A 12096-nucleotide genomic window follows, 5' to 3' on the forward strand; every position below is an offset into this window, starting at 1 on the left:
TTCGAACTACGAGGTGCTTCCGTAAAAGCGTGCAAAAATTTAACAGGAAATGAGAATGCTGCACTGAACGACTTGAGATAGGGAAAGTGGGTGCCGAGAAGCCAACTTAAGGAGATGATAGGAATAAAATCACAATTCTGTGTACTTTCTTATTTACAGTAGTTAACTGCAAATACTGTTATTGATACAATCAACATACCAGTTGTACTGTGTCTTACAAAATGTGCTGAAACCTCAACGCAAGCATGACATCAAAAATGGCTCTGAGCACTATGGGACTTAACTTCTAAAGTCATCAGTCCCCTAGAACTTAGAACTACTTAAACCTAACTAACCTAAGGACATCACACACATCCATGCCCGAGGCAGGATTCGAACCTGCGGCCGTAGCGATCGCGCGGTTCCAGACTGTAGCACCTAGAACCGCTTGGCCACCCCGGCCGGCAGCATGACATTAGTGAAGAAGATTCTGATGCACCCTGACAAATATCCCTGGTATGTTTCGAATCACATCAAAAGCAGCTACAATGCTGTCAACTAATTCCATCTCTGTATACACTGGGGTCTCATACACAAGTGACTGTAGATACCCCCACAGGAAATAATCAAGAGGTTTCAGGTCAGGTAGCCTCGCAGAAATAGGACCTCCCCATCGAATCCAGCAACCAGTAAATACTATACCGGTACTGCTCTCTCGCATTGTACTGTGCGTCCTGAATAATACTGAGTAATGAATGGGCCTGTCGTTCATTCATAATGCGGTAATGGAACAATGTAAATACGATGCGACAGAGACACCTTATGAACAAATAACATAAACAAAACCTGCATCATGACTTCCTGGTAATCAGGCTCGTCCTCCTTGTTTCCTTGGAGGAAATAAAGAATGTACATGTAAATAAACAGCAGAGCACTTGTAAACTTGAACGCGCATGCTAGTTGTAAATAAACTGGAAAACAGTAATGCTAGATAAAGCGGTAGACACATTTACTTCCATACCTCCTTAAGCTGACTTCCACCGTCCCAGATTCTCTGCCTCAAATTGTTCAGTGGAGCATTCTATACCTACTGTTAGATTTTTGCACGCTCTTATGGAGACACCATGTATATAGTGCAGCTTTCTCGCAAATGTAACAAAATGTTTACAAATTAACACTGTTCAAAATATGGTTCAAATGGCTCTAAGCACGATGGGAGGTTATCAACCCCTAGACTTAGAACTACTTAAACCTAACTAACCTAAGGACATCACACACATCCATGGCCGAGGGAGGATTCGAACCTGCGACCGTAGGTGCAGCGCGGTTCCGGACTGAAGCGCCTAGAACCGCTCGACCACAGCGACCGGTATTACTACTGTCTTTCACGCTATTTGTAGTATTTAAATTCTGAATACAACAACTGAAAACATCTTGCTTGTTCTTTTGCAACTCCATGGCTAAATCTAGGGTCTGTTTCCGTCTCACCATCCATTCCTCAGTCCTCCCACACTTCTCTTGCCCCATGATTCATAAGTTTAGGAAGTCTTTATGCCGGCACGCGAAGTACCGCGTGGTCAAAAAGTCAGTACAAATTTGAAAACTGAATAAATCACGGAATAATGTAGATACAAGTGTACAAACTGACACACATGCTTGGAATGACATGGGGTTTTATTAGAACCAAAAAAATACAAACGTTCAAAAAAATGTCCGACAGATGGCACTTCATCTGATCAGAATAGCAATAATTAGCATAACAAAGTAAGACAAAGTAAAGATAATGTTATTTACAGGAAATGCTCAATATGTCCACCATCATTCGTCAACAATAGCTGTAGTCGAGGAATAATGTTGTGGACAGCACTGTAAAGCATGTCCGGAGTCATGGTGAGGCAGTGGAGTCAGATGTTGTCTTTCAGCATCCCTAGAGATGTCGATCGATTACGATACACTTGCGACTTCAGGTAACCCCAAAGCCAATAATCGCACGGACCGAGGTCTGGGGACCTGGGAGGCCAAACATGACGAAAGTGGCGGCTGAGCACACGATCATCACCAAACGACGCGCGAAAGAGATCTTTCACGCGTCTAGCAATATGGGGTGGAGCGCCATCCTGCATAATCATCGTACGTTCCAGCAAGTGTTTATCAGCCAGGCTGGGGATGATGCGATTCTGTAACATATCGGCGTACCTCTCACCCGTCACGGTAGCAGTTTTGCTGTCCAGCGCCATCTGTCGGACATTTTGTGAACTTTTTTTTCGTTCTAATAAAACTTCATGTCATTCTAAGCATGTGTGTCAATTTTTATCTCTCTATCTACATTATTCCGTGGTTTATTTTCAAATTTATACTGACTTTTTGATCACCGTGTACATGTCTCCCCATTTTTCTTTGCACTGGAATGCCTTTTTGGTTAATGGTCGGATCCCTAATTCTTCCCTTATTACTTCGTTTCTAATTTTGTCTTCCCTAGTGCAGCCTTTCACAGATTTAGAAATTTCATTTGATACTTCTAGTTGCCGTAAATCCTTATCTCTCAGAGGGTCCTTTCCACCCCACAATAAGAGAATGATTGTTGCGTCAACAGTGCTCCTCATTCCACCTTGGAAGACCCATTAAGCCATTTAGATAACAGGGGACATTAGACCTTAAATACCTGAGGATGTGCCTGTATGATACGAAACCGGTTGTCCCAGTCACTGAGCGACTATAATAGAACAGTTAGAGTGGCAAAATTGGGCTCTTAATCGGTTTTACAGTATTTCAACGACTCAACATATTTTATTTAGGGTGTTTCTTTCAGTATTTAAACTATTTAGTACGGTACAGCGCGGAATGTATTGTTTGCTTAACACGTACGGATCAGTAGCAGCATTCATTCAGTAGCTACTGTACGTTAAATGCCACCCACCCGTGAGTCGGAGATGTGAGCCGAGCTGCTCTTCCCCTACCACTTGCTGCCCTTCCCCCCCCCCCCCCCCCCCCCCGCCCTATGACTCCTGCCTGGGCGCTGGTAGGTGCGCGGAGTGAGCGTTGATCTCGGACGTCGCGTCCTCGCTGTGGTGACTCGCGGCCCGCCTCCCTGGGACAGCTGCTCCGCCGTCGACGTCGGCGTCTCCCCCGCCGCCCCTCCTGCCCCCACCCCGCCCCACTTGGCTGCCCTGCCGGCGCGCGCCTCACAGCTATTCGGGTCTGGCCCGCGAGGTGACACACTGGCCACAAACACGGACCACAGTCACCGCCCGCCTGGCGACGACGCGACGCGACGCGCTGTGTGCTTCTCTCCGATCGCCCGAGAAACCGAACCGAGCACCGTGACTTTGCACCACAGTGACCGCGTGCGTCTACGCCGACCTGCGTCATCGGAACTCCGGTCCGGAGGTCTTGTTCTGTGGTCGCTGTCCGGCTGTCTTGAAACCAGTCCAGCACATCAGTTTTCACACGCCAAGTGACGAAGTTCAGCTATAGAGGCCAAGATTCCGACCTGGATTATTGCTGCGGAAGAACATAAGGCACTTATAATTTCCTGCGCCTTGCTGACCGGATATCTGTGAGTAGTGGAGCACTACTACTCTTTGACGTACCACACAAAGTGTCTTTTCTATTTCGCATTCTGTGCTAGCGTCACTAAATCGATTATCGGATGAACATTTGGCGTTTAATGATTTATCCACCACTTTTTTCTCAGTCTCACAGCGTGTGCGTGCTCACACACACACACACACACACACACACACACACACACACACACACACACGCATAGAACACAGCACATAAATAGACAGAACAGAGTCACAGAGGCCTGTGTCCCTAACTTAATTACCATAACACAAGTTTCAGTAGTGTCTGTTTAACATCCTTGAAACGGTATAAAATGATTTAATTACAGAGGGATCGTAAGATGTTGGTACGAAATTTAAGATGTTGCAATGTCAGCATCAAGTGGATGGGAAAGTAGAGTAACGAGAAATATTTATTTATTGGTTTATGCAGCCTAACTAACATTTCAAGTGGAACCAGAAAAAACACATATCAAAAATTTAGGAATATAGTTTCTTAAGCTTCTTAATTTCTACTGATTCTTCTCATCAGAAGGTGAGCTTAGATGTCGGAGAATGTCACTATGTCTGCAAGGCAGAGTGTAAAAATATGTATTTGTTAAATGGACAATTAGAAAGAGAGAGAGATGGAGGAAGGTGGACTGTATATATGTATGTAGGGTAAGGGGGCGCTGAGGGTAGTGCTGGAATGTTCAGCTGAATTTACTGTTGGAGGGGAAATACGGAGGCAAATTATGGCGATAGGGAAGTACTGTCAATAGCAGAGTGTTCAGTTAGATTTCGGTAAACTTGAAACAGGAGTCGAACCGAGGCACGCTACAGTGATGGAGCAGCTCTGTCAATAGCAAAATGTATAGCAGTGATCTCTGTACCTACATTAGGCTGTGCGATTTGCGGAAGATCTTGTTGATATCTTGACATGACAGTGAGACGGGGTGCAGTCTCATATGGATGTACGACTTTGCCACAGCTTTGTTGAAGCAACCTACACAACAGTCACCCAAACTGTTATGGAAGAAAAGAACAAATACCCAGAGTCTGCCGCTCCCATACATTTTTGCAAGGTGCAGGACTACGCAGTGGGTATAGAGTCTACAAGTGCCGACATATTTCGCTTTATATTGATTTCACGCTTGATATCTTGATTGAAAATGAACCATAAAAACTGAAGTACTTTGAACTTGCGTAGGAAACAAGGGTAGTGTTACAATATGTCTTTCAAAAATATGGGTCAACCGAAATAAAATTAGAGTTGTTGTCGCCTTTTTAAAATTATAAATACTTAAGTAGCCAAACCTAGAGACAACCAGTCTATCGCAAAGTCGGTATGTACTCGTTCATGACAACGCACATGTTCGGTTGTGGACAGGTACGTAACAGACAGCTACTTCACTCTGGTGTCTCGCGAGCGACACTCGAATCGTTCGTACGTGACGCAGACAGCCAGTGGAGTAAATGTAACATGAACACGATCCCTGTAAAAAGTAAACAGTCCCCTAATGAGAGATTAGCTATTGTATGCATTGGGACTACGTGTATTTACGTGTCTCATGCAATTAGACTGAAGAGCAAATATTATTAAAGTGTTGCTTCTATGGTTCTGCGTTATTCCAAGCTGTATCAGTATCAGATTTCATACAGAATCTGAACTTATTTATGAATATATCTATATTTCCGTTAATAAAAGTGTGCTCATTACTGAGAATCGTTGAAGTTTAGATTTGTGGTCTGTTTTGATTAACTGGAGACCATTTTCACTTCACTCAATCTTTAAAAGTGAAAATTTTATTAGTCGGCCTTACTTAGGAGATTAATGTACTACTTTATCTATAACGCGATATTAAGTACCACGGTTAAATGCTGGCCTTCTTTGATCTGTTTGGCAGTTTTCTATTATTGTTTTATTTCTAAGAGCTTAGATGCATGTATTTAGAACAACATTCTTTTTAGTTTCTGACTGCTGTTGGCTGAACTCTGAATTGGTTTGTTATTCGCTTCCGCAAATTGTATTTGTAATACAAGATTTTGTGTGCTAAATACTCAGTTATATACAAACTAGAAATAGGATGACTTTTGCACACGTAGACTTCTTTATTTTTGAGAGCTTGACAGTTTCTCAGCCTTCGGTTCTACAGCGATGAAGACCATGTACGTGTTACAAATGTACACATAAAAAAGGCTGTATTTCCCGCTTCATTATGTTGTTTGTACTGGTGCCAGGACATGTACTGAAAAACCTAAATTAAGTAGTATTCCACTGGAAAAGAGTCGTTGTCTTTGTAACTAGATTGTAGGTAACTGAAAAAGTAGAAGATATTTCTAATATGTTTGAATAAGCTTGTAGAATAATAGATTCTATGCAAGCGATGTCTTCAGAGGCACCAATCAATGAAATCATATTTGTTGCTGTACTATTGGCTAGTTTCTACATATACGAACGTCAACACAGCCTAAAGTACTGTTTCCTTACAGTGCTTTATTTTATCCCTGTTACAAAATGGGCTTGCTCTTTAAAATATACTTTAATACCAATGCAGCTTCGTAAGGAATCCTTGAGTGTTTAACAATGAAGCTGCAAGTTGTATGTTGATGTCGTGTTGTTCCACCTCAAACTATCGCTTAAGTGATGAGTCTCAGATAAGACAGTGCGTTAAGAACCTGTCTCCTCTTTACCTATGCCACACTTGGAAAGGACATGGCGACAAATAATCTTTCTCTCTGATGTTTGTACGTTTCCATCTCTTCCGGCTCTTATGCTCTTGTGGATAAATGGTGGCGCACGTTTGTGACATTTGTGTGTTTGGTTCCTTGTCTTTTATGGGCAATAAGCTGTTGACTGCACTGTGCGAGCATGTCTCACGAATCGGCTTCAAACTACAGTGTGGTAGTTTGTCTTGAGGTCCTCCACATCGCATCCCAAAACCAATACTGCTCTTCTACCAAAATGGCATCCGCAGCCATCTCGCTATTTATACCTCGAATGACACTGTTCTAAAGAGACACCCACATCACCCCCTCTGCGACTCCTCCTAGAGATACACAATGGGACACTAATCCTCACTCCCTACCGCCGGGCGAGGTGATACAGAAGTAGGACAATGAATTCACGTTCGCGAGGGCAACAGTTCAAATTTCCGTCCAGCCAGCCCCTCTAGGTTCTTCGCTTACTGTCGCTTCCGGAGAGGTTTCTTACAAAGGACACGGTTGAATTCCCTCCCCACTCTTCCACAATCCGAGCTTATGCTCCATCTGCAACGACCACATCGTCGACAACCCACGAAACTGTATCCCTACCTCTTTCTCCCTGCTCATCTTCCTTTAACGCCCTACCAACATCGACCTATCTTCCATCTAGTAAGAAAATATCCTCTTATTCGTTGACAAGTTCAAATGTTTCAAATGGCTCTGAGCACTATGGGACTCAACTGCTGAGGTCATTAGTCCCCTAGAACTTAGAACTACACTCCTGGAAATGGAAAAAAGAACACATTGACACCGGTGTGTCAGACGCACCATACTTGCTCCGGACACTGCGAGAGGGCTGTACAAGCAATGATCACACACACGGCACAGCGGACACACCAGGAACCGCGGTGTTGGCCGTCGAATGGCGCTAGCTGCGCAGAATTTGTGCACCGCCGCCGTCAGTGTCAGCCAGTTTGCCGTGGCATACGGAGCTCCATCGCAGTCTTTAATACTGGTAGCATGCCGCGACAGCGTGGACGTGAACCGTATGTGCAGTTGACGGACTTTGAGCGAGGGCGTATAGTGGGCATGCGGGACGCTGGGTGGACGTACCGCCGAATTGCGCAACACGTGGGGCGTGAGGTCTCCACAGTACATCGATGTTGTCGCCAGTGGTCGGCGGAAGGTGCACGTGCCCGTCGACCTGGGACCGGACCGCAGCGACGCACGGATGCACGCCAAAACCGTAGGATCATACGCAGTGCCGTAGGGGACCGCACCGCCACTTCCCAGCAAATTAGGGACACTGTTGCTCCTGGGGTATCGGCGAGGACCATTCTCAACCGTCTCCATGAAGCTGGGCTACGGTCCCGCACACCGTTAGGCCGTCTTCCGCTCACGCCCCAACATCGTGCAGCCCGCCTCCAGTGGTGTCGCGACAGGCGTGAATGGAGGGACGAATGGAGACGTGTCGCCTTCAGCGATGAGAGTCGCTTCTGCCTTGGTGCCAATGATGGTCGTATGCGTGTTTGGCGCCGTGCAGGTGAGCGCCACAATCAGGACTGCATACGACCGAGGCACACAGGGCCAACACCCGGCATCATGGTGTGGGGAGCGATCTCCTACACTGGCCGTACACCACTGGTGATCGTCGAGGGGACACTGAATAGTGCACGGTACATCCAAACGGTCATCGAACCCATCGTTCTACCATTCCTAGACCGGCAAGGGAACTTGCTGTTCCAACAGGACAATGCACGTCCGCATGTATCCCGTGCCACCCAACGTGCTCTAGAAGGTGTAAGTCAACTACCCTGGCCAGCAAGATCTCCGGATCTGTCCCTCATTGAGCATGTTTGGGACTGGATGAAGCGTCGTCTCACGCGGTCTGCACGTCCAGCACGAACGCTGGTCCAACTGAGGCGCCAGGTGGAAATGGCATGGCAAGCCGTTCCACAGGACTACATCCAGCATCTCTACGATCGTCTCCATGGGAGAATAGCAGCCTGCATTGCTGCGAAAGGTGGATATACACTGTACTAGTGCCGACATTGTGCATGCTCTGTTGCCTGTGTCTATGTGCCTGTGGTTCTGTCAGTGTGATCATGTGATGTATCTGACCCCAGGAATGTGTCAATAAAGTTTCCCCTTCCTGGGACAATGAATTCACGGTGTTCTTATTTCAATTTCCAGGAGTGTAGTTAAACCTAACTAACCTAAGGACATCACAAACATCCATGCCCGAGGTAGGATTCGAACCTGCGACCGTAGCGGTCTTGCGGTTCCAGACTGCAGAGCCTTTAACCGCACGGCCACTTCGGCCGGCCGTTGACAAGTGATGAGAGCATATCACAACAGTATTTACTGTTCTCAGATATCCAGCCCAGTACAGTCGTTTTCGTAACAGGACATTTCTACAGGGTACCTTGCCATCTTCTTCATGATGACTATAATGATGATATTTGGTGTATGGGGCGCTCCACTGCGTGGTTATCAGCGCACGTATAAAGTGCAATCTTTTCACTCTCCAGTCTCGCTACTTTCCCGAATGATGATAAAATGATGAAGACAACATAGCCTGTCCCCGGATGGAGAAAATCCCAGAGCCGGCCGGAAATCGAATCCATGACGCCGTGATCCAGGGGCAGCAACGCTAGCCACAAGACCTCGAGCTGCGTACCCATTTTCTTTAGGTGATACCTGTAGAATGAGCATATTCGCTATATACTTTATACTGTGTTTGCTCTCCGACTCTCCACCAACGAAACTCGTACACACGACGCGTCCTGTGAAGTTTTGAGGGCCCAGCGAAGCTCAGTCCCTAAGCACTTCTGCATCTCCCATCGGTCGCGGAAGTGGCTCTCGGCCGCCGCTGTGATTTCAGTTGGCAGACTGCTGGAACCAAAGATTTGCTTTGGTTGTACCCACTGTCTCTGTTGATCAGCCTGTCGGCCACTAGTATTTCAATTGCCTCCTTCAGAACACAGTCATAAAAGGACGAGATCTGTCTTAGCACTTCTGGTTCTTCACACTACAGTGAGTTCCCTGTGGCCATGCAGTGTTCTGCAACCGCAGATTTTGTTGGTTGCTTAACCTGAGTGTCTTCTGTGACGATGACGGCTAGGTACGCTGTCGAAATATCGAATTATGAAGACGACTTCACCCGGCTGTATAGCCGGGAACGGTACAGACAGCTGATTCGCCCGAAAAGTTTAAGATCACGTATACATCCTTGGCTCAGGAAAAAGGAACAAGATTATGTCTGACAAAAATTTATGGTTCTGAGGATATTCACTTCACTCATGAAATATTGAGTCTAGTAAAAAACTCGCTGAAGGCGAAACAAAGAATGAAAAGCGGATGACTCATGTATCACGAACTTTTAACGAACTATGATGAATCAAAGGCCCCTGCTGAATTTATCTGTCTGTATACGAAGGCTAATCACAGAAGGTACTGTAGGGATTTTAATATAGTCCTCACTAATAGACAGAATGACTGGCGAAGGCTGGCCGGAGGGGCCGAGCGGTTCTAGGCACTACAGTCTGGAACCGCGCGACCGCTACGGTCGCAGGTTCGAATCCTGCCTCGGGCATGGATGTGTGTGATGTCCTTAGGTTAGTCAGGTTTAAGTACCTCTAAGTTCTAGGTGACTTATGTCGTCAGAAGTCAAGTCCCATAGTGCTCAGAGCCATTTGAACTGGCGAAGGAAGCATGTGTATACAATTTATTTTTGCTACGCCACTCAAGTTGTCGGACCCTACGTACTTAGTGCTACCCTCGCGAGAAGGGATAGGTCTTAGAATGAAACGACCACATAAAAAACATATCGCAGGTGAAGCGGATGGCAGACTGTCATTCACTGGAAGAATCCTGAGAAGGAATAGTCCACACATGAAGGAAACAGAAAACCCTCGTTCGATCAACACTTTAACTAGATGGTATATAGTAAATACAGAGGATTCAAAGAAGAGCTGCAGATCTCCCCACTGGTCCATTTAGCAAGTGCTATAGAGGCACGGAGATGTTCATCTAACTACAGTGGGAACCGCTAGAAAAGGGTTACTGTGCATCACGGCGTGGTTTACTGTTAGAATTCTGGGATCGTACATTCCTAGAAGAGTCAACCAGTGCATTGGTTATTCCTGCGTGTATCTCGCCAAATTATAATCGAGGTAGAATTAAAGAGATTAGAGGTCATACGAAGGCTCATTACCAATCGGTATTCAAGTGGATAGTTCGTGACTGAAATGCGAAAGAGAAGAATCAGAATAGCGCACAAAAAATTCTTCCACCGCACACTGTAATGTAGCTTCCGTACGTAAATGCAGATTTCGAAGACTATGTTCAGAGGCACTGTGATGTCCGCAGCACACGATTAGATTCCAGACCTGGCGCGGAAACAAGTGACGTGAGGGAAGAGTATTGTCACCACCCACTGGGTTCTCTCGTTAATCTCCGCTGCGAATAATTCGGTTATTCCTGGCGACAGAACGGACTCTTAGAACACACGCAGTTAATTATAGGCCGCCCCTTGTAATCTAGTAGCTGCCTTGTACGGGTGCCGCAAAACAAAGGTGTGCACCGGAGGCGGGGCGCGGTGCGTGTCGGCCGGGTCAATTAATCAGCCGCCGGCAGCCACTGGCGCCTCTGACTGCGGCGCGGCCTCGCCTGGCCACAGCCCCGCGCCGTATCGCGGCATCGCCCTCGCCCCCACCCTGCGCTCGCCCTTTTCGCCCTTTAGCAGCGCCGCCCTTGGCCCTTGCCGGCGTCGCGTGCGCGCCGACCATCAGCTAGGGCGGGCGCTTCTTCGCGCCCACGCGCCCGGCTCGGCAATCAGTCTTGCGGGCCGCCTCAGATACACATCTGCGCGGTGCACCGTCGGATTACGCCGCACCATCGCGGCTACATTACGGCAGCGATTATACGAGTTACTACGGGCTTCCGGATGGCAGAAAGGCGTGTGGCCGCGTTCCTCCTGCTCCACTAAAACACCGGAGTTCTTAACAGTTTCCTAAAAGATTATTTGCTAATTAACTTTCTTGTCGTGGTTAGGACCACGGCCACACTTCTACATTTGATAGACATTGTGAATTATACAGTGTAAGTTACAAAATTAAACAGTAAATGAAGGTCCCTTCCGCAAGTTAAATAAATCACTGGAGTATTCATCACACGATCTCTGTTGTTGCGGTCTTCAGTCCTGAGACTGGTTTGATGCAGCTCTCCATGTTACTCTATCCTGTGCAAGCTTCTTCATCTCCCAGTACCTACTGCAGCCTACATCCTTCTGAGTCTGCTTAGTGTATTCATCTCTTGGTCTCCCTCTACGATTTTTACCCTCCACGCTGCCCTCCAATACTAAATTGGTGATCCCTTGATGCCTCAGAACATGTCCTACCAACCGAGCCCTTCTAGTCAAGTGGTGCCACAAACATCTCTTCTCCCCAAATCCTGTTCAATACCTCCTCATTAGTTGTGTGATCTACCCATCTAATCTTCAGCATTCTTCTGTAGCACTACATTTCGAAAGCTTCTATTCTCTTCCTATCCAAACTATTTATCGTCCATGTTTCACTTCCATACAAATACTTTCAGAAACGACTTCCTGACACTTAAATCTATACTCGATCTTAACAAGTTTCTCTTCTTCAGAAACGCTTTCCTTGCCATTGCCAGTCTACAGTTTATACCCTCTCTACATCGACCATCATCAGTTATTTTGCTCCCCAAATAGCAAAACTCCTTTACTACTTTAAGTGTCTCATTTCCTAATCTAATTCCCTCAGCATCACCCGACTACATTCCATTATCCTCGTTTTGCTTTTGTTGATGTTCATCTTATATCCCCCTTTCAAGACACTGT

The 12096-nt window shown here is 46.4% G+C and overlaps 1 protein-coding gene across 3 annotated transcripts in view; it reads left to right on the top strand.

The window, feature by feature from the left end:
* The first annotated feature begins 3227 nt into the window (after positions 1 to 3227).
* LOC124615803 (inactive dipeptidyl peptidase 10) overlaps positions 3228 to 12096 on the top strand; it is a 1404300-nt gene continuing 1395431 nt past the window's right edge. For all 3 annotated transcript variants that reach the window (XM_047143937.1, XM_047143938.1, XM_047143936.1), the window contains exon 1: positions 3228 to 3535. The gene's annotated coding sequence lies outside the window, so the exon portion shown is untranslated. The remainder of the gene's footprint in view (positions 3536 to 12096) is intronic.

This window comes from Schistocerca americana, chromosome 5, assembly GCF_021461395.2.
Source record: "Schistocerca americana isolate TAMUIC-IGC-003095 chromosome 5, iqSchAmer2.1, whole genome shotgun sequence".
NCBI classification, from domain to species: Eukaryota; Metazoa; Arthropoda; class Insecta; order Orthoptera; family Acrididae; genus Schistocerca; species Schistocerca americana.